Source organism: Hyperolius riggenbachi, chromosome 6, assembly GCF_040937935.1.
Source record: "Hyperolius riggenbachi isolate aHypRig1 chromosome 6, aHypRig1.pri, whole genome shotgun sequence".
Lineage (NCBI taxonomy): Eukaryota > Metazoa > Chordata > Amphibia > Anura > Hyperoliidae > Hyperolius > Hyperolius riggenbachi.
Window position 1 is genome coordinate 32515765 of NC_090651.1, and position 23290 is coordinate 32539054.

The 23290-nt window shown below is 47.6% G+C and overlaps 1 protein-coding gene across 1 annotated transcript in view; it reads left to right on the forward strand.

Annotated features, from left to right (window-relative positions):
- The first annotated feature begins 2207 nt into the window (after nucleotides 1–2207).
- RABGAP1L (RAB GTPase activating protein 1 like) overlaps nucleotides 2208–23290 on the forward strand; it is a 482080-nt gene continuing 460997 nt past the window's right edge. The window contains exon 1 of the mRNA XM_068239095.1: nucleotides 2208–2313. The gene's annotated coding sequence lies outside the window, so the exon portion shown is untranslated. The remainder of the gene's footprint in view (nucleotides 2314–23290) is intronic.

The following is a 23290-nucleotide window of genomic DNA, read 5'->3' on the forward strand; positions in this document are numbered from 1 at the left end:
AAGTTTTGGGGTGTATAGTCTTAGGGATAGGCTCAAGGTGGGTATTTATAAGTTGGGGGGTGTAGTGTTAGTTATAGGCTGAATGTGGGTATTAGAAATAGGTTGGGGGGAGGGGTATAGTCTTAGGAATAGGCTGAAGGTGGGTATTAGAAACAAGTTGGAGTGTGTATTAGTCTTATATAGGCTGAAGGTGGGTATTGGAAATACGTTTTGGGGTGTATAGTCTAAAGGTGGCCACACACGATACAATAAAATGATCCGATTTTACAGTAATTCGATAAAAACAATCGTATCTGCCGAAAAAATCGAAAGCTTTTTTTTTCATTCGACTGAAAAATCCGATCGAATTTCCCGTTTTCTTCGATTTTAATCGATCTGGACTGCCAGATATTTTTCTTCAATCTTTCTAAAGATTGTATGGTGTGTGTGTGTTGGATTGTCAATTTATTAACCTCCCTGGCGGTAAGCCCGAGCTGAGCTCGGGCTATGCCGCCGGGAGGCACCGCTCAGGCCCCGCTGGGCCGATTTGCATAATTTTTTTTTGTTACACGCAGCTAGCACTTTGCTAGCTGCGTGTAACCTCCGATCGCCGCCGCTACCCGCCGATCCGCCGCTATACCCGTCGCCGCAGCCGCCAACCCCCCCCCCCTCCAGACCCCGTGCTCTGCCTGGCCAATCAGTGCCAGGCAGCGCTGTGGGGTGGATCGGATTCCCCTTTGACGTCACGACTTTGAACGGGATCTCTTGATCTCCGTTTGCCGAAGGCGATCGGAGGGGCTGGGGGGATGCCGCTCAGCAGCGGCTATCATGTAGCGAGACTGTCTCGCTACATGAAAAAAAAATAAAAAAATAAAAAAAAAGGTATTTGCTGCCCCTTGGCGGATTTTAACAAACCGCCAGGGAGGTTAATATACACACCCTAGCAATCTTGTTAGAGTTTCCAATAAGCTTTATCATAATTGGGGGAAAAATTTAACATAGGTGTGTGGTACATTGGTCATATTTTTGAAATGTTACAATCAGTCAGAAAAATTGATTGCAATTCTTAAATTGAACAGATATTTAAAAACTTGTATGGTGTGTGTGGCCACCTTTAGGGATAGGCTCAAGGTGGGTATTAGAAATAAGCTGGGAGGTAGTAGTCTTAGGGATAGGCTCAAGGTGGGTATTTATAAGTTGGGGTGGGGGTGTAGTGTTAGTTATAGGCTGAAGGTGGGTATTAGAAACAAGTTGGGGGTGTGTATACTTTTAGGGATAGGCTGAAGGTGGATAATAGAAATAAGTTGGATGGGGGGTGTAGTTTTAGGGGTAGGCAGAAGGTGGGTAACAGAGATAAGTGTGTGTGGGGGGGGGGGGGGTGTAGTCTTAGGGATAGGCTAAAGGTGGACATTAGAAATAAGTTGGGGAGGGGTGGGGTGTAGCATACATTTGAAATTGGCGCCAGTAGACTTGCCGGTATATGGCTGATCCTGCTTCTGCACAAGTCCCGGCCGTGGTAATTACTATTCCCCCTCCAGGCCGCCATGGATAGTGGGGGAATGATATAATTCGGCTTCCAGCGATTGCTGGAGGTCAAATTATTGTGTTCTTTAAGCAACCGCGGCTCCTTCTTCTGACTGCGCCGACGTTACTCACTGAGCGCTGCTCAGTTGTGATTCCTATTGTAGCTTATGGTGGCGCCGGCTGCGCCCAAATCTAGCAGCGCCGAAAAGCACTGTTCCGGGGTGTAGTCTTGGGGATAGGCTGAGGGTGGGTATTAGAAACAAGTTGGGGGGGGGGGGGGGGGGGGGGGGAAGATGTTGTCCTAGGGATAGGTTGAAGGTCAGTATTAGAAATAAGTTGGGGGTGTATAGTTTTAGGAATAGGCTGGGTATTACAAATAAGTTGGGGGTGTATAGTTTTAGGAATAGGCTGAAGGTGGGTATTTGAAATAAGTTTGGGGGTGTATAGTTTTAGGAATAGGCTGGGTATTACAAATAAGTTGAAGGTGGGTATTAGAAATAAGTTGGCAGTAGAAACAGTAGAGGTCAGGAAGGAGGTAACGGCTGGTATTGGGAACAAGCTGGGGTGATGGCATGCAAGAGGGAAACTGCTGATCTCTCCTGCACCAAGTGTCCGACCTGCACTCTGTACAATAGATCTGCCAGGCGCGCTCCCGCTCCTCCATTATGCGCGACCCCGGGGCGGCTTCCTCCGCTGACGTCGTGTGTTGCGCGCCTTGTACCCGCGCCCGGAGGAAGGAGCTTACAAGCGGAGGGGCGGAGTGGTCTGTACCGAGAGACTCGTGACCACCGGGAGGAGCTGCAGTGACCGGTAAGGGGGAGGAGTCTCAGCTGTACCGGGGGTTAGGGGGAGGAGACGGAGCAGCTTTCCCTCCTTCTACAGACTGTAGAGTCAGTGCTGCCGCTGTGTGCCAACCTACCTGTCAGTGCAAACCCCAGTGCCAGGCAGAGTGTCAGAATACCACGTATACCCAGGAAAAGTGCCTGATTACTAGGCAGAGTCCCTTATTACTGGTCCCAGTCCAGGCAGAGTCCCCCCATTACTAGTGACAGTCCAGGCAGAGTCCCCCATTACTAGTGAGTGTGACAGTTCAGGCAGAGTCCCCCATTACTAGTGACAGTCCAGGCAGAGCCCCTTATTACTAGTGACAGTCCAGGCAGAGTCCCCCCCCCCCCCCATTACTAGTGACAGTCCAGGCAGAGCCCCTTATTACTAGTGACAGTCCAGGCAGAGTCCCCCCCCCCATTACTAGTGACAGTCCAGGCAGAGTCCCCCCATTACTAGTGACAGTCCAGGCAGAGTCTCCCCGATTACTGGTCCCAGTCCAGGCAGAGTCCCCTATTACAGGTGCCAGTCCAGGCAGAGTCGCCACCCATTACTAGTGACAGTCCAGGCAGAGTCTCCGATTACTGGTCCCAGTCCTGGCAGAGAACCCCGATTACTAGTGACAGTCCAGGCAGAGAACCCAAATTACTGGTCCCAGTCCAGGCAAAGTCTCCGATTACTGGTCCCAGTCCAGGCAGAGTCCCCCCATTACTAGTGACAGTCCAGGCAGTCCCCCCATTACTAGTGACAGTCCAGGCAGAGTCTCAACGATTACTGGTCCCAGTCCAGGCAGAGTCCCCTATTACTGGTCCCAGTCCAGGCAGAGTCTCCCCCATTACTAGTGACAGTCCAGGCAGAGTCCCCTATTACTAGTGACAGTCCAGGCAGAGTCTCCGATTACTGGTCCCAGTCCTGGCAGAGTCCTAGATTACTGTTCCCAGTCCAGGCAGAGTCCCAGATTACTGTTCCCAGTCCAGGCAGAGTCCCAGATTACTGTTCCCAGTCCAGGCAGAGTCCCAGATTACTGTTCCCAGTCCAGGCAGAGTCCCAGATTACTGTTCCCAGTCCAGGCAGAGTCCCTGATTACTGTTCCCAGTCCAGGCAGAGTCCCTGATTACTGTTCCCAGTCCAGGCAGAGTCCCCGATTACTGGTCCCAGTCCAGTCAGAGACCCCGATTACTGGTCCCAGTCCCAGGCAGAGTCCCCGATTACTGGTCCCAGTCCAGGCAGAGTCCCCGATTACTGGTCCAGTTCAGGCAGAGTCCCCGATTACTGGTCCCAGTCCAGGCAGAGTCCCCGATTACTGGTCCAGTCCAGGCAGAGTCCCTGATTACTGGTCCCAGTCCAGGCAGAGTCCCCGATTACTGGTCCCAGTCCAGGCAGAGTCCCCGGTTACTGGTCCCAGTCCAAGCAGGGTCCCCAGTTATTGGTCCCAGTTAAGGCAGAGTCCTGGAAGTGTCCCTGATTACTAGTCACAGTCCAGTCAGAGTCCCCGATTACTGTTCACAGTCCAGTCAGAGTCCCCGATACTGGTCCCAGTCCAGGCAGAGTCCCCGACTTTCTGCCATAGTCCAATCTCTGATTTTAGAGTATAGAAAGAGTCCCTGATCCCCTGTCACAGTCCCAGGCAGAGTCCCTGATCCCCTGTCACAGTCCAGGCAGAGTCCCTGATCCCCTGTCACAGTCCAGGCAGAGTCCCTGATCCTCTGTCACAGTCCAGGCAGAGTCCCTGATCCCCAGTCAAAGTCCAAGCAGAGTCCCTGATCCCCTGTCACAGTCCAGACAGAGTCCCTGATCCCCTGTCACAGTCCAGGCAGAGTCCCTGATCCCCTGTCACAGTCCAGGCAGAGTCCCTGGTCCCCTGTCACAGTCCAGGCAGAGTCCCTGATCCCCTGTCACAGTCCAGGCAGAGTCCCTGATCCCTGTCACAGTCCAGGCAGAGTCCCCGATCCCCTGTCACAGTCCAGGCAGAGTCCCTGATCCCCTGTCACAGTCCAGGCAGAGTCCCTGGTCCCCTGTCACAGTCCAGGCAGAGTCCCGATCCCCTGTCACAGTCCAGGCAGAGTCCCCGATCCCCTGTCACAGTCCAGGCAGAGTCCCCGATCCCCTGTCACAGTCCAGGCAGAGTCCCCGATCCCCTGTCACAGTCCAGGCAGAGTCCCTGATCCCCTGTCACAGTCCAGGCAGAGTCCCTGATCCCCTGTCACAGTCCAGGCAGAGTCCCTGATCCCCTGTCGCAGTCCAGGCAGAGTCCCTGATCCCCTTTCACAGTCCAGGCAGAGTCCCTGATTTGCAGGCAAGGTCCACACAAAATTCACCAATGTACTTCCAGAAGAGTTCTTGCTTTCCAGGCAGAGCGTCTGAATTTCAGGAACAGTCCAGAGAGAGTACCTGACTTCCAGGTATAGGACAGACACAGTGCCTGACCTCCAGGTACAGGACAGACACAGTGCCAGTCCAGACACAATCTAAACACAGTCCCTTCAAGATACAGTCTGGCACTGTATTGTAAACGTATTAATTGTTTTCAGTGGAGACATTGCCATTAGAGTAAAACTAAAACTGGCTGGAGGGAGCAGCTTTGTCATCAGTAGAGAAATGCAGCTGCTGAAATGGACCCAATGCCTGCAGTTGCTGATGGGTGGGTGCTGGGGGTGATGGCTGTTAAGGCACTAATGGGGTGACTAAAAGAGATCATTCTGGAATAGTGTACTTTGTAAAGCCTCATACATACGGCAGTTGGATTTCGGCAAGCCAGTCGTTCGTGGCGGAAGTCGCTCAGGGATTTGTTTAAAGATCTGATTGGTGTTAGTAGTGTTGTAAGTCCCTGAATGCAAACCTGTATCAAAAAAATCCTTTACGTTTTTTTTAAAGCCCCTAAAGCGGGATTGTCACCATAAAAATCAAATTTCAACAGCAACTGGTCTGAGTGTATTAAGTGATAAAGATGCTAGTCCTGCATTCAAAACTTTTTCTGCTGTTATGATTTGGAGTTATCACATACTTTAGGAGCACTGGCCCTTTAGTAGTCAGTACCAAACAGCTGCATGCTGGGAGTTCTTTTTATCTGTAATATATTCCTCCTCTTCCCTTTATTTCCCTGCCTAGCTGCCTATCTGAAACACAATCCCCTGCTCACTTGTGTTCACAAGCAAGGCTGAGGTGACTCAGCGATTGGAGGAGAAAAGGAAAAAAAGTTAAGAGCAGAAATGACATCAGGATTTAGCCTAAACTGCGGGCAAAAGACATGGCCCCCTCCAGGAGCAGAATTCTCTTCATTTACTGTATAACATTCACTGAAATGAAAACGTGGACAGCACAATACATGTGTTATGTAAGTAGATTTATCTACTTATATATGTGTTTTTTTTCTCTGGCATAGTATGGCTAATCCTACTGCTTTTGAGCCCCATCTACAAGATACGATTCAATTACTATTCTATTTTCGATTCAATTAAATCCGACATGTCAGATCGGGATTCGATTCAATTCGATTTGCCATTGTTTTGCAATGGCAAATCGAATCGAATCCCGATCGGACATGTCGGATTTAATCGAATCGAAAATTGAAACGTACAAAGAATCTTATCGTGTAGATTGGGCTTGAGGCCTGATTCACACCATGCAATTAGATTAGGCAAAAAAAACCCCAAAAAACCACAGCACAACAGTTTGTTTACGTTTAGGTACCTTTTAAAGGAATACTGTAGGGGGTCTGGGGAAAATGAGTTGAACTTACCCGGGGCTTCTAATGGTCCCCCGCAGACATCCTGGGCCCGCGCAGCCACTCACCGATGCTCCGGCCCCACCTCTGGTTCACTTCTGGAATTTTAGACTTTAAAGTCTGAAAACCACTGCGCCTACGTTGCCGTGTCCTCACTCCGCTGATGTCACCAGGAGCGTACTGCGCAGGCCCAGTATGGTCTGTGCCTGTGCAGTATGCTCCTGGTGACACCAGCAGGGGAGCGAGGACACGGCAACGCAGGCACAGTGGTTTTCAGACTTTAAAGTCTGAAATTCCAGAAGTGAACCGGAGGCGGGGCCGGAGCATCGGTGAGTGGCTGCGCGGGCACAGGATGTCTGCGGGGGACCATTAGAAGCCCCGGGTAAGTTCAACTCATTTTCCCCCGACCCCCTACAGTACTCCTTTAAGGAATAAAAGGCCCCTTTTCTACGAGCAGCTGAAAGTGAAAATGAATTCACCAGGGCTGTGGAGTTGGAGTCGGAGCAATTTTGGGTACCCGGAGTCGGAATTGGGGTCGGAGTCAGTGATTTAATAAACTGAGGAGTCGGAAGTCGGATCATTTTTGTACAAAATCCACAGCCCTGGCAAGTATTAGACTAAGGAGTCAGTGATTTCATAAACGGAGGAGTCTGAGTTGGAAGATTTTTGTACCCTGGAATTCACCACCTGTCAGCTGCTCCCATCCACCAACCGGGGACTTACTGGCGCTCGGCATGGGTGGTGGATCCAGGGCTGTGGAGTTGGTACAAAAATCTTCAGACTTCGACTCCGATTTCTCAGTTTATGAAACCACGACTCCAACTCCGACTCCTTAGTCTAATACTTAACAGGGCTGTGGATTTTGTACAAAAATCATCCGACTCCGGCTCCTCAGTTTATGAAATAAACGATTCCAACTCCGGGTGCCCAAAATTGCTCCGACTCATCGACTCCAACTCCGACTCCACAGCCCTGGGTGGATCGCTCCCACCCCTCCCCATGGAGTTGCATCTGAGCACGGTGGTTGCCTTGCTTAGATGTGATATGAGATTTTTTCCATCGCTGGGTAATGCCGCCACGTGTCAATCGTGACACAGTGTGACCAAACGCTGCCAATCGGCAGCCAAATGTCGCTTGTGGCCAGAAGTTCAGACTTTTCAACAAACGGGCAGTTTAACTTGGAGAAAGGCCTTACATCCCCCCGTTAAAATTAAAAATGTATTTTCATCACGGTACACACCCGATTTAATTTGTCCGATAAAGCCCGATAAAGAGTCTAGTGTGTGCACAGGAGCATGCGAAGTTTCCTAAAGATTGGCATGTTTGGATCTCCTAGCAACTCTAGGTTTGCGACACACTCGTACAGACGTTGGCCCCAAACTGTCACCTGAGGGAGGGAGCACACTCGCAGGGCCGTTTTCCCCTGCAATTCCCGGGTTTCCCTCGGCTTTTGTGATTGCTTTTTCTGCAAATGTTTTGCTGCGATTTTTCATTTGCGGCGGTATATATGGTAGTTCCGAACATGCACGTTTTGGGTGGGAAAAAGCGAAAAGCTGTGCGATTTAAAAACGCAGAAAATTGGGAACTGAAACGTGAATGAATGGTCACGACAAGCATTTACCAAGCAAGGCTATTGACCGCCCCCCCGCATTATCCAGTCCCATGCACACCTCCAGGACTTCTCAAGAGCTGCTGCAACACTATGGAACTCCCTACCTCCCCCTATTAGGGCTGCATCCTCCTTTAAAGAGGAGCTGTCAGCCATACTATCTCAGGAAAAAAACCACAAATATATAAGTAGATAAATACTTGCTCTACTTACATAACATATGTATTGCACTGTCCACATTATGATTCCTGTGAATTTTATAAAGGAAAAGTAGAGAATCCTATTCTAGACAGTTTCCATATTTACTGTGGCTATTTTGAAGCCAGCCGTGATGTAATATCCGCCCTTAGTCTCCTCTGCCTGATTTGCCCACCCTTCACTATAGAAAGTGCATTGTTTCAGCATGAGAAATTTTGGCCAATCAGAGAGGAACAGAGGTGAGGGAGGGGAAAACAGGAGGGAAAGAGGCTTCAGCCAATTAGGCTGCATTAGTTAAGTCTGAGGGGAAGTAGGGAAGCAAAAAAAGACAACCCAGCATGCCCTTCAACTTCTCTTTTGTGTACCAAATTTTCTGTGTACCAAATAAGGCCTGGTAGACACCAGAGGAGTTTTTCTGAGCGTTTTGAGTTTTTAAATCTGCTGCTAATGTTATCCTATGTGTCTGTGCACACTGGAGCAATGAGGTTTTGTAAAAAAAAAACCATAGCATTACATTGGGAAGAGCTTTTGAAGCCTCTAAAAGCTCTTCCCAATGTAATGCTATGGGGTTTTTTACAAAACCTCATTGCTCCAGTGTGCACAGACACATAGGATAACATAAGCAGCAGATTTAAAAACTCAAAACGCTCAGAAAAACTCCTCTGGTGTGCACCAGGCCTATGAGTCAGGTAAACTGGGGAATGATAATTTATCAACAAGAAAAGTAATAGTGATTTAACTTTTGGATTGCCTGGTTAGCATCCTTATTACTTGTTTACCAGGTAAAAATAAAGAATTGATTTTTGATTTTATGCCCGACAGTTACACTTTAACATCTTCAAAAAGCCCCTCAAAACACACCCTTTCACTCTGGCCTACCTCCCCCACTGGTGCTCTAAATCCGCAGCTGAACTCTAGTCCCTTACCATTTGTGTCCCTACCTCTCCCTCTAGATTGTTAGCCTTTGGGCAGGGCCCTCCTCTTTGTGTCTCCTACCTGTTCACGCACCTCCATCACCGTACACCCATCCTATGGATCTGAGTGAACTCAACTTGCCTAATCTCCATGCTCCCATCCAGTGACTGACTAAGCATTACCTTGTAGCATATATGGTAATTCCAAACATACATGTGTTGGGTGGGAAAAAGCGGAAAGCTGTGCGATTTAAAAACACGCAGACAATCGCAAACTAAAATGCGAACGAACGGTCACAACAAGCGTTTCCCTAGCAAGGCTATTGCCTTCAATAGCCTGTGGAAACGTTTGTGTTTTGCCACCCCTGGCAAAAGGTGCACAATCGCAGCTAGTGTGTTCCCTGCCTATCAAGTCTGGATTCCTGCAGGAGGCAGTATTTGGAAATGTGTACCCAGGGGGTTCCTGGTCTGTACTCACTATAGCAGAACATTGGAGCTAATTGATACTATTATGTGGATGTTAATTGTGTGAAGGTGTATACTGCCTCTGAAAAGTCTAGACAAACAAGAAAACAGCATTGTATGTTGATGGCAGCCGGTAACATCTGCATAGCTAGACTGTTTACCTGGGCAGGATTACCTCTGCTGCCTCTGAACTGGTAAGGAACTGTAGAAGTCACTCTGCAGGGATGGTGGGACTTGTAGACACCAGGTGAGGCTGCTTGCATTATCTTCTATGAATGCACCATAGGTTGGAAATGAGAACCTTCAGAGGGATATAAAGCTCTGTACACACGCATTACATGGTGGTCATCGTTAAAAGAAAGAACCCGACAGTTAGCGACAAGTGAACACCATCGGCGTACATTTGAATTCAAAGACGGTCTTCCGATCGGATCGCTACCGGAAGTGTGAAAAATGAGGACCTGAAAGTGCAAAATTTGCAACATGTGAGTAGTTGGATCGATTGTTTGCATCATTCGGGACGAATGACTGACACCGATTATCTTCTGAGCCGATCCGCCAGGATGGATTGGTCCACATAGAGGATAATTGCTAAGTGGCTGGATAGTGTACTGGTTAAGGCAGGGGTAGGGAACCTATAGCTCGGGAGCCAGATGTGGCTCTTTTGATGGCTACATCTGGTTCACAGACAAATCAGTAGGGGTTGATTCGCTAAGCTACACTGCTCAAGCAGCGCAGCTTAGTGTGACAGCGCAAATAACATTTTCAAAGTAGGCCCGCTACTGCTGTAGCATGCACTACTAACTTACTCGGGCTACCCCAAAACGAACTGCTGCTCCAATTGTCCCACTCTGGACCCTGTCAGGTCCAGCGACTTTGTAGGACGAGATCTCCGCACTTTGGGCCAATAGGCTGCCTGTCACTTAACAGGCAGTCTACTGGGCCAAAGTGTGGGGATCTCGTCCTACAAAGTGAATCAACCCTCAAGTCAGCTAGCTAATTGTACAAGCTGTTAGTCAGTATTTCTCCTGTCTGGCTCATATGGTATGGTTCTCACAGAATTACATTTTAAAATATGTGGCGTTTATGGCTCTCTCAGCCAAAAAGGTTCCTGACCCCTGGGTTAAGGTCTCTGTCACAGGAGACCTGGGTTCAAATCTCAGCTTTTCCTGTTGATTAAGCCAGCACCTATTCAGTAGGAGACTTTGGGCAAGACTCTCCCTAATACTGCTACCCTCTAGTGGCTGAAGCTTAAGCGCTTTGAGTCTGCCAGGAGAAAAGCGCAATATAAATGATTAAGTTATTTGTCTTGTCTTTTACCAGCATTGGGACGCTTTTAAAAATGATTCTTGGCTGACCCGTCCTTTATCCTTTGTTTTTGAGGACCGCGGTCTAGCGTTTGTGTACGGCACTTAATATAGTTTAATTTTTGTAGGGTGTGTTGGGATTGTTTTCATCTGTGCGGTATTAATGTGCAGTTCAGATGGAGGCTGCCCCATATGTGTTTTACTAATTAAAGGGGTGTGTCCAATATGTCACATGCCTCTGGCAGGAGTATTGGCTGCAGTGCCGCCTGTGGAAGTCAGTACGGGATGAACAGCTTTGTCACTTTATTTTTTTTGTCAATTCTTTTCCATGTTTCATGCAGAGGTTTGTCTCCCGTTTGGGGCCCGTTTCAAATGTCTGCTGCAACATGCGATGCCGGCACAGCGTGAGCTGGACCTGAACTCAAAACTTCACTGCTGCTCTAAAAAGATAAGCAACAGCATAATAACCTTTAAAGAAAAACATATCTTTGTTACAGCTAATAGAAATCCTGCAATAAAGATGCAGTGTGTCTACGTCCTGCTTTCATGGAAGCGGACATAGGGTTAACATCCTGTGCTTACAAATTAGCTGCTCTGCTGAGGCAGCCAGCTGACACAGCTGAGAAATCAAATTACAGTTGTGATTAGTCCCAGATGAGGGGGAATTATACAGGCTAAACTCTCTAAATACATACAGGGTCCATTTCTCTCTGTTTTCCTTCTGCCCTGTGCAAGAGAGTAGGTCCACATTAATATGGGTCTTGTATGAAACAATATTGAGGAAGCAGATGATTGTCATAGCACTACATGTGCCGGTACATCGAGCCATGATGGGCAGATATAGACCAAGAGCCAGATCTCTCTCTGATCGAAATCCTGATCAGAGAGAGATCTGTTTGCTACCCACACACCGCCATTCCTATTCCTAATCAATCTCTGCATGAAACTTTATGGGAATCGGCCTCATAAAGTTTCCTTCCTGCCCCTGACTGCCTTCCCCCCCCCCTCCCCCCAATGTTTTATATGCTCCCTGGTGCCTGCGCATTTATTCTTTACCTGTCATGCTGCCCCTAAGTGTCCACACTGTATTTCTGCATTGCCACTCCAAGGGACTTCTGGCGATATAGTAGCACATGTGTGGGCATCCTCCTCTATAATAAAACATTTGGGGTGTGGGAGGGTGGTCAGCGGCCGGGGAGTTCCATCATGTTCTTTGTTGGCGATTATTGCACGCCGCTAACGCTGTGCACCCGATCAACACTGGCCTGAAATTTCCCAGCATGTCTGATCGATACATGCTACCAATTTTGCCCCAAATAAAAATTATCGAATTGGATGGTCAATCAGCCGCCAAGTAGACAGATGTATGGCCACCTTACGAGTGTCAGCATGACTTGCTATCGCAGGTATACAGGACTCTGTAGTACACCAATAGCTTCACTTCCTCATAGGCCTGAAAGATTTTAGGAGAAAATTTAATTGAGCGATTCATGATATCCCTCAAATCAAGCTTTGTTCCCCCTTTGTGTCTCTGTCTCTATTTGTGCACCCTCTGTGTCTACCTCTGTGTCTCCTCTGGGTCTCTCTCTGTGCCCGCTCTGTCTCTCTCTCTTTCTCTCTGTTCCCTCTGTCCCCCAAGCTGCAACTGTGCTGGACATATCTTCCAGCATAAGTCTAGCGATACCCGTCTATCCACTTCTTCTCCTGCAGGCTCTAATACACAGCATACTTCCTGTATGTCATGTGATGTACAAGAACCAGGAAGTATGCCGTGCACAAAAGTCGGCAGATGGCGAGAGAGGACAGACGGCGTTGGACTCGTGCGGAAGGTATTGTCCAACACTGCAGATGCTGCGGGCCGCACTCGCCGGGACTTGGGGGAAGTATGAAGCCGCTTCTTCAAACTTCCCCTATGTGGAAATGACATCATCACGATACCCTCCACTTTGACGATTCCGAAATTGTGATCTTGGTGATCGCAAATTTGGTTTAAATTCTATTTATTGTTCAGGCCTACTTCCTCACCAATATTTTCACTTGCTGGTTTGAAGTGGAACCGAGATAAAATTTTACTCATTGCATAATTGTGTTCCTTTCATATAGTTTATATGGCATTCCTCAAGCCAAATACTTTTTTTGTTTTGTTTTAATGCTCTAATTCCCTATAAACTAAACAAGCCTCGCCTACAGCTCCTTTTTTGCCTTGGCACTTTAGCAAGGGCTTAAGGGAGCTCAGTCTGGGCAGGAGGAGGAGGAGGTTACTAGCCATTGATTTCAGAGGCGGAGGGAGGAGGAGAGGGGACTGCATTTACACACAGGCAAGTTGATAGCATCTCCAGCCCTCAGCCTGCGACAATGTGACAAACAGAACATGGCTGCCCTCATTGTATCACAGCAATAAATAATTATAAACTGCTGAAGCTGTTTGCAGCTAGATTTGCTATGTAAACCATCTAAACTTTAGATAAGTTATATTGACAAGTTACTTGTTATAGTTAGTTTTTCATCTCGGGTCCCCTTTAATCTGGTCATATGGCTGCTGTGGTCTGTGGTGATGTATGTTGTTTTTTCTGCTATATGCTGTTACTATGTTTATTCAACTTTTGGCCGGTTTCCTTGCAGTCATGTATCACAGCGTTACTCTCTCGCTATGCAAATAACATGGAACGCTGGTAAGTTTTATTTGCTGTGAAAGAGGAATTTCACAGTGTTTGTTATGGAGAAAAGCTTGTTTGTTAAAGGTAACGGTTAAAGGAAAACTTAAGTCAAAAATAAAAAACGACATTTACTTACCTGGGGCATCCCTCAGCGCCCCGAAGCTGGATGGTGCCCTCGCAGCCCCGCTCCGATCCTCCTGTCCCCGCCGGCGGCTACTTCCGGGTTTGGCGACAGTAGCCGCCGGCGGGGACAGGAGGATCGGAGCGGGGCTGCGAGGGCACCATCCAGCTTCGGGGGGCTGAGGGATGCCCCGGGTGAGTAAATGTCATTTTTTATTTTTGACTTAAGTTTTCCTTTAAAGCGGACCTGAACCATCTCCACATGGGGGATTCTCTGGGTTTTCTTTGTTTTCAATAGGATTTCCTGAACTGTAGTTGCAAAGTCTAACTGACAAAATAGTGTGCAGGGGCTGGTGCACACCAAAACCCGCTAGCAGATCCGCAAAACGCTAGCAGATTTTTAAACGCTTTTTTTTATTTTTATGAGGCGTTTTGCTAGCGTTTTGCGGATTGCTGCTGCGGTTTTCAGTATAGTAGATTTCATATATTGTTACAGTAAAGCTGTTACTGAACAGCTTCTGTAACAAAAACGCCTGCAAAACCGCTCTGAAGTGCCGTTTTTCAGAGCGGTTTGCGTTTTTCCTATACTTAACATTGAGGCAGAAACGCATCCGCAATCCAAAAAATGCCTCACCCAGGCATTTTTCGTTTCTGCAAAACGCCTGCCGCTCTGGTGTGCACCACCCCATTGAGATACATTGACCAAGCAGATCCGCAGCCGCAAGCGGATCTGAAAACGCCCAAAAAGCCGCTCGGTGTGCACCAGCCCCAAGTGAGTAGGGAGGCTGGCTGGTATCTTACTATTTTGACAGTTAAACTGCTGTTCAGAAAATGCTGTTGAAAACAAAGAAAACCATGAGAATCCCCCATGAGGAGATGGACTTGCCCAAAACCTGTCAGTTCTGTCAGATTTTAACTGCCTACTTTTTTTTGCGATAGTGGTCCTTTAAAGAAAATTTGTAATGAAAAAAATTCCCCTGCAGGGTACTCATCTCGGGTGGGGGAAGCCTCCAGATACTATTGAGGCTTCCCCCGTCCTCCTCGGTCCTACGGCGACGGAGATAATCCTCCTGGAGCGGCGGCGATGTAAATGTTTACCCTTTGGCTCCAGCGCAGGTGCAGTATCCGCTCTTCCCACGGAGATAGGAGAAAATAGCCGATCTCCGTTGGGCTGCTCTACTGCGTAAGTCTCCTGCGCCTGTGCAGTAGAGCGGACCCGACGGAGATCGGCTATTTTCGCCTATCTCCGTCAGAAGAGCCGCAACAGCGCCCCCGCTGGAGCCCGAAAAGGTAAATATTGCACAGGCTGTCGGATTTGTCGCCTGTGCGTTCCGGGGGCTGCAGCGAGACCGCCGTGGGACACAGGAGGACGGGGGAAGCCTCGATAGGGTCCAGAGGCTTCCCCCTACTGAGGCGAGTACCCCCCAGGGGAACTTTTTTTAAGTACAGGTTTTCTTTAAAGAGGCACTTAAGTAAAAAAAAAAATGAGTTTTACTCACCAGGTGAGCACAATATCGCCCCCTATAAGTAGCCGCCGGTTAGTGTAGGTGGCAATATTGTGGCTGGGAACACGAAGAATCACTCGCGTTCCCAGCCTGGTGGGTCCTGACGGTGAAACCGGAAGTAGCCGCCGGCGGGGACGGGAGGATCGGAGAGACACGGCGAGGGCACCGATCAGCTGCAGGGGGCTGAGGGAAGCCCCAGGTGAGTAAAACTCATTTTTTTTTATTGACTTAAGGTTCACTTTAAGGACTCAGCCTCTGACACAGGAGACCTGGTTGTTTAAATCTTGGCTCTTCCTATTTCAGTACACCAGCACCTATTAAGTAAGGAGTTCTTTGGGTGAGACTGCCATTGCCTATTGAGCGCGCCCTTAGTGGCTGCAGCTCAATCGCTCTGAGTCCTACAGGAGAAAAAAGCTATACAAATACTGGAATTATTATTATGAATTTTATTCATTGTTATTTTCACTAAAGTTCCTCTTTAAAGAGACACTGAAGCGAAAAAAAATATATGATATAATGAATTGGTTGTGTACTATGAATAATTACTAGAAGATTAGCAGCAAAGAAAATATTCTCATATTTTTATTTTCAGGTATATAGTGTTTTTTCTAACATTGCATCACTCTATAATATGTCCAGATTACACAACACTCAGCATTCAAAATGAGTCTTTCAGAGCAGTCTGTGAAGTAATAAACTCTCCTCTGCTAGAGGAAAAGTAAACAGTTCAATTACAGTTGAGATAATAAAAGTCAGATAACAGCCCTCTCCACAACCAAGTTGGTTGGAGAGCTTAATAGCTTTTTTGCATAGAGATAACAACTGGAGTTTCTCAACTCTTCCTGCACTAGAAACAATTAGACTGATGTATCTGATCTTAATGTTTTTTTTCTTAGCTGTACTACACATACAAATCATAATATCATCATTTTTTTTCGCTTCAGTGTCTCTTTAACACCAGCCCTTTCTTCCCAAAGCAAAACCCACTGTGCTGCACAGTATTCATTAGGTGAGATCAGGAAAGGAGACACTGTCATCTCTTTATCTCCTCCAGAATGGGAACAGTAGTTCAGGTGACATCCCTGTGTTGTAATGGGACACTTTATATCTGCAGCGGGTAGGTGAGATCCATTGTTCTGTTGCAATATGTGGCGGTGAAGTCTACTATAGTGTCCGCTTGTAAATTGGGAGTAACACAACAGCTCTGGCACTGGCTGTAATATGATTCGTGGATCGCCAGGTCCACTGTCCACTTCCTCATGGTGAGTAGTGATTACTGGCAGACTGCCAGAGCTGAACCTGAGATCACACCACAGGCGTTGTAACGCTTTCTAAATTGCGGACCGTATTCACATGTATTGTTTAGAGGCATCTAATTACAGTTCTCACAGCTATTTCCACCGCTCCTGCCATATGATAACTGCTGCACCCTTTAGGGCCCGTTTCCACTAGAGCGAATCTGCATGCGTTTCCTGCATGCAGATTTGCATAGACAATACAAGTGGATGGGACTGTTTCCACTTGTCTTGGATTTCTGAGCGTTTTTCTGTGCAGAAAAAATCTGCACGGCAGAGCCATCAGAATTCGCATACCGCTATGCGATTCGCATACAATGTATTCAATAGGAAATTCGCATGCGGTTTTGGTATGCGAATTGTCATACGAATTCACATACGATTTAGCATAAAAACAATGGAAAAGTACACAGGCACTGCCATGGTTAAATTCGCATACATAGTCATCCATGCAAAATCGTATGCGAATTTGCATGAAAATTTGCATACAACCGCATGCGAAATTCGCTTCCGCATGCAAATTTTTTTCCGCGGCGATTCCCACCGCACAAGTGGAAACGGGCCCTAACGCCCCAGAATCAGCATTATTCGGCAAGTACTATGGTTGTCATACCCAGAATTGCTTGGGGGTACACATGGCATTAGCAACAGACAAACAAACATTAGCAAAACAAAAACAAACAAAACAACAGGCAAGAGTGTATACTTAACAGAAATAATTTACAGCATGAGAGAAATACATTTGTTCAGTCTTCTTTATTAGTATTTTTTCTGAAGCGGGTGCTGTGCCCTTGCAGTGTTTGGAGGACCAGAGAGGGAACAGCAGAGTTTCTGCTGACTGGGGGATATGATTGCCGCGGGGGGGGCAAGAGTTCAGCAGGAGGACAGCTTGCGAGAAGAAGATGCTTCTGCACCTGGTGGTTCTAGAGGGGATGGTCCTATAACGGCGGCCCGATAGGAGGAGCTCAAAGAAGCGGTTACCTGGGTGGGAGGGGTCACGGGGATCGTGGTGGCCCTTGACTTCCTTTGCGCCTTATGGAGGACATCGAGAGGTGGCAGGGATGATCCAGTGATCTTTTCCGCAGTGCTAATCACTCTTTGGAGTTTGTACAACGGAGTAACCAAGCAGCTCGACGTGACCCAATCCACTAGGAAAGTATAGTGGGCCAAAAGAGACCGAAAAGCCCTCCTACTAAAAAGCAATGGTTTGATTTGCCTTTTTAAAACAGAAGGAAACTTGCAATAATTCAGCTATATGTAAACATTTGTGGTTACCCACAATGCACCACTCTGAAAAAGCAAATGATCTCTTCAAGCCCGTGTACAAAAGCTAGTGGTTTGAGTCACTCCGAGCTGCTTGGTTACTCTGTTGTACTGGTCCAAGCCCTATCTCATACAGCCTTATCAATCCCTGACATGTACTGATGAGGACCAAAAGTCCGAAACAGGCTGTCTGCATGTGGGGTTGATGTTGCTGTGTAAAATTTAAAGCTATAGGCTTTGCTGTACACCAGCGGTTCTGGATGCTTGTCTGGCTTACAGGGGCATAAATAGATAATTTGCATATTCAGCAGTGGTGCATTGTGGTTAACCACAAATGTTCACGTGAGCGGGAATCGCTACAGCATGTAACACATGGCAGTGTTCTCACTGCCGCGTTTGCGGTTAGCGTTAACCGCAAACGTGTTACATGCAGCGGTTTGCTGGCGATTCGTGATTAGCGTTTAGCGATCTCGATTAGTATGCATAGCACGCTAATCGCGATCGCTCCAAAACCGCCGCAGTGTCCAGTGATTTTTCACGGGAAAATCACTCCCGCAAAACGTTTTGCGATTTTGGATGTGAACAGGCCCTAATAGCTGAATTATTGCACGTTTCCTTGTAGTATACTGTAACATGATCTACACTATATATATATATATATCTACACTCTTCCTGGTTAGCGGCCATTTTTTTTTGTTTGTAAACACTGCCTAAAACTGGCAATTAAAAGCCAGGATTGTGGCGGAAACGGCAAAGAGGGATCCAGGAGATCACAGTAACTCGATTAATATGTTTTTTTATTGTACACATCGGACGGTACAGATTGTCCTTAAGCCTGTGTATGGGCCTTGAGTAAACCATCGGTGTGGGATTTGTGTAGGTCTGCATTTTTACTATGTTAGCAGGGATTCTCTCTGCCATGACTGATAGTGATTTATGCCGGGTTATCCTCTCACTTCACTATCATTTAAAGTGGACCTGAACTCTTGCACAGGACAGAGGGAAAGCGTGTGAAATGCACCTTGTGAGTATTTAGAGTTTAGCCTGTCTACTTCCTCTTCTTCCATGACTAATCACAACTGTAATTTGATCTCTCCGCTGTGTCATCTTAGGAAACTTGGCAGTCCTTCGCAGAGCAGATCATTTGTACACACAGGATGTTAACCGTATGTCTGCTTCCATGAAAGCAGGAAGTAGACACACTGCAGATTGATTGCAGGATTTGTATCAGCTGTAACAAAGAATTGTTTTTCTTTGAAGGTTATTATGCTGTTGCTTATCTTTTAGAGCAGAGAGGACATTCTGAATTCAGGCCCGCATTAAACACTGCTTCTCCCCTCTCCATGGAGACATTATTTATACGCCCTTCTACACCTCCCTGAAATGTACATCTTTTATCTGGCAGCAATAGCAATGGTGATAACATCATTGTAATAACAATAATCAGGTTAGCTTGTCGTTTGGCTTATGTTGCTTGCGGTGTGTTTCAGTTCTGTGGGTTGTTTGCACTGCATTGTGGGAGGAAAGTACAAAACCTCCATCTTGGCACAGAGCCGCAGTTGGAACACGCCTGGGTTTGAGGTGCCCGGGGCTGTAATAGGGAGTTGCTTGAGAACCTCGTATTCCACGCTACTGGTGCTGATGCTTTGTTATTCAGATTAGTCAGGGGTGTCACCGTGTCACCGGCCAGCAAAATTATGCAAAACCTCCATCTCCTGATCACATGACATGCCTCAGGAGCCTAAGGTATGCAGCATGAAGCGTGTGGCTGTCAGGAAAATTTTGAACATGCATCTTAAGGCTGCTTTCACAGTGGGACATACAGGCGCACGTTAGTGCAGCCTGTAACGCAGCCCACGGCACAGCAATGAAAACTAAATGGGCTGTTCACAGTGCCCACGTTGCGTTACAGCATAACGCTGCACGTTCTGAGAAAGTGCAACATACTGTGCGTTCTACGCGGCTTTAGCCGCATTAGACTGGTTGCCCATGCACAGTAATTAGCCACATGGCTAATTAATATTCACTGCACTGCTGACGTGCAGTGTTTTCTTCCTGGAGCGGCTGCTTTGTACGCTGATTGGCTGGCGGGACCATGTGATGTGGAGTGGAACACTCCGCATCACGTGGTCCCGCCAGCCAATCAGCGCCACGGAGACACACGGAGCGCACAAAGAGTTGCATAACGCGGCTCACTCTGGCGTCCTGCTTCAACACCACCAGGCGTTGCCTTTAGGGGCACGTTATGCGACCATAACGTCCCCTAAAACGCAACGTCTTGGTGTGAAAGTAGCCTAAATGCAAATCCCTCTAGTGCACTGGTGTCAAACACAAGGCTCGCGGGCTGAATGTGAAGTACATTTGCAATCAGTGACGGTAGACTTGGGCGCAGGATACAGCCGGTATATGGCTTATCCTACTTCTGCACAAGTTCCGGCCTTGTTCATTACTATTCCCCCTCCACGCCGCCATGGATAGTGGGGAATGATATAATTCGGCTTCCAGCGATTTACTCACTGAGCGCCGCTATAGACTGATTTCCATTATAGTCTATGGCGGCGCCGGCTGCGCCCAAATCTAGCAGCGCCGAAAAGCACTGCTCTGTGAATGTGGCCGTCCTTGCCATTTTATTAGGGCCCTTGACAGCTTCCAAAGTCCATTAGTATAAGCAGCAAAAGAAAGACAGCACACTGCCTTCTGGTTCAAAGGAGCACACCGGTGACAGTGTTTCTGGCTGAAACGTTGTCAGTTTGAGTCAGGGTGGAGTGGTAGTCCACGGGACCCCCATCCCAAGCGAAATTAGCATGGGCCCCCCGTTAACTCGTTCGCACAACCATCACGTCCCCCAATCTCCCCACATAGTAGAGTAGCACAGAGGAGCTATTTAATTTTTACCTGCCCCAGCGATACATTGTCTTTGTGCTTCCACACCTCCAGCTCCTGATCACATGACATACCTCAGGAGCCTAAGGTATGAAGCGTGTGGCTGTCAGGAAGATCAGCAGAGACCTGAAACTGTACGGGAGCACTGCTTCACTGCACTGCTCTGCAGAAGGCAAGCCAGCCAAGGTCACCACAGTTACGTCACTTTGTTTGAGATTGTTCAATAAATTTTCAATCTCATTAACAATTTGGTCCGTGACTTAGACTGTGTTGTATATTTTGGACACTTACATGATTGAGTTTGACACCCCCGCCCTAGTGAGACCTGCAACATTCTGTAACAGTACCAAACACAACAGCTGCTTGCATGGGACTTGTGGCTGGGTTTACGCTGCACAGATCAAAAACCGATCCGGCAAAAAACTGATTTATTTCTATTTTCTGACGGATCAGTTTTTACCATTAGGCGTCCGTTTTTCATCCATGTATTGCATTCCTTTCACCACCTGCTCGGTATACCGATGATGACTCCGCTTTTTCTGTTCGATCCTGTTTTTTTTCAGGGTCTATGGCTGAAAGTATTAAAGAGACACTGAAGCGAAAAAAAATATGATATTATGAATTGGTTGTGTACTATGAATAATTACTAGAAGATTAGTAGCAAAGAAAATATTCTCATATTTTTATTTTCAGGTATATAGTGTTTTTTCTAACATTGCATCATTCTCTAATATGTGCAGATTACACAACACTCAGCATTCAAAATGATTCTTTCAGAGCAATCTGTGAACTAATGACCTCTCCTCTGGCAGAGGAAAAGAAAACAGTTGAGATAATAAAAGTCAGATAACAGCCCTCTCCATGACTTTGAAAGTTGTAGAGCTTAATGGCTTTTTTGCATAGAGATAACAACTGGAGTTTCTTAACTCTTCCTGTACTAAAAACAATTAGACTGATGTGTCTGATCTTAATGTTTTATTTCTTAGCTGTACTACACATACAAATCATAATATCATAATTTTTTTTTCGCTTCAGTGTCTCTTTAAAGCACAACCGAGATGAAAAACTAACTATGACTTGTCTATATATCTTATCTAAAGTTTAGATAGTTTATACAGCAAATCTAGCTGCACACAGCTTCAACAGTTTCATTTTCATTTATTCCTGTGATACAATGACAGCAGCCATGTTTTGTTGTTCACATTACACACAGGAAAGCAGCAACTGCATCTCCAGCCCTCAGCTCACTCCCCTCTCCTGCTCCCTCCTCCCCTCTGCCTCTGAAATCTCTGGCTAGTAACCTCCTCCTGCCCAGACTGATCTCCCATAAGCCCTTGCTACATGGAGTGCCAAGGCTTTTTGAGCCGTGGGCAAGGCTTGTTTAGTGTATAGGGAATTGGAGTATTTAAAAAAAAAAAAGTATTTGCCTTGAGGAATGCCCTATAAACTATATGAAAGGAACACAATTATGCAAAGAGTAAAAGTTGATCTCAAATCCACTTTAACCACTTAATGACAAGCTAACGCCGTTAGGTGGCAGCTGGTCGTTTGTGGATTTCCATGGATCCATGTCAGTTCACAGAGGGTGTCTCCGTGAACAGTGTGCGAGCCTCCGATCGCGGCTCGCAGGCTAATTGTAAAAACGCGGGGAAGAAATCCCCGGTGTTTACATCAATACGGCACTGCAGTGCAGCAGCGCCGTAAAGGAGATCGGCGATCCCCGGCCTCTGATTGGCCGGAGGTCGCCGCCGTCTGATAGGCTAAAGCCCATTGGAGGCGGTACAGGACCGCCCAGATCTGGAGGGAGAGGGAGGTAAGGGGAGGGAGCGCGCAATATCGCTGCGGAGGAGCCCCCCCGCTCGGCCACACGGAGCGTCGGCGATCAGACCCCCAGCAGGTCATACCCCTAGTGGGGAAAAAAAGGGGGGGGGGGGAAGTCTGATCTCCCTGCCTTTAACACGATCTGTGCAGCGGGCTGGAGAGCCCACGCAGCACAGATCACAGTGCACAGCCCCGGTCCTTAAGTGGTTAAGCAGGCCTTACACTACACTGATTTTTCCAGTTGATATATGGGGTTTTCAATCGCTGCGTTTGAATCGGGGAGAAATCAGTGAAGCATTCGGCCTGCTCAATCGACCGATCGATCCATTCCTTGCTGAAATCGCTCAATTAGGTCGATCAATCCTGGTGGAAAATTTTGGTAGAATGGCGGCAAGTCGGGTGCGTGTCACTAGCAGCGTTTGATTCGGCAACCGATGAGAAGGTACTTTCACCTGTCCACCACACAGCGTGGTCTCTGCTTCTTCCTGGGATCTTCACTTCCTGTCCCCCAGCTCCTGTGTGACGTAATGAACGGGATAGACACAAGGGATCACGAGTAGATACCGGGACCACACGGCAGACAGGTGAGGACAGCGGGTGGGGGGCGGGGGCGGTGTTGGGGCACTGGGACCCGGTAGGCACACAGGTTTCATGCTGAAATCGATTGAAAATCTGTGTGTGGGGGTAATCAAGCAGAGAGATCCTCTTTCTGATCAGATAATGATTGAGGCGGGATCTATCTGCTGGCCATATCGACCAGTGTATGGCCACCTTGATGCTGGGGATACATGGTGCGTTTCTGTACCGTGTATCGACCAGCTGATCCGGCCAGCTGATAATATTCAGCTGGCCCGATCATGCCGCTCGACCCGCGCCCACTCGATCCCCGCCGGCGGACAATGGCAGGGAATCGAGCGGCTGATAAGGACCGTCGGCGGGGACGCGGCTGGGGTCGATCCGGCGGCTAATCGAGCCGCCGGTCGACCCATGTATGCCAGGCATTAGAGGCAGATGATTAGCAGGACAGATTAAGGGAGCGACTGCAGAGCTGCAGCAGAGGATGAAGCCACAGGAAGCTGGGAGCTTCTGCAGAGCCACTGCGGCTCTGTTCGTCAATATCAGGTGCTTAGATTAACCTCCTGGAGCAGCCATAGCTGGTAATTACATTGTGCCCTAATGATCAGGCAAACTCAATGGGCTA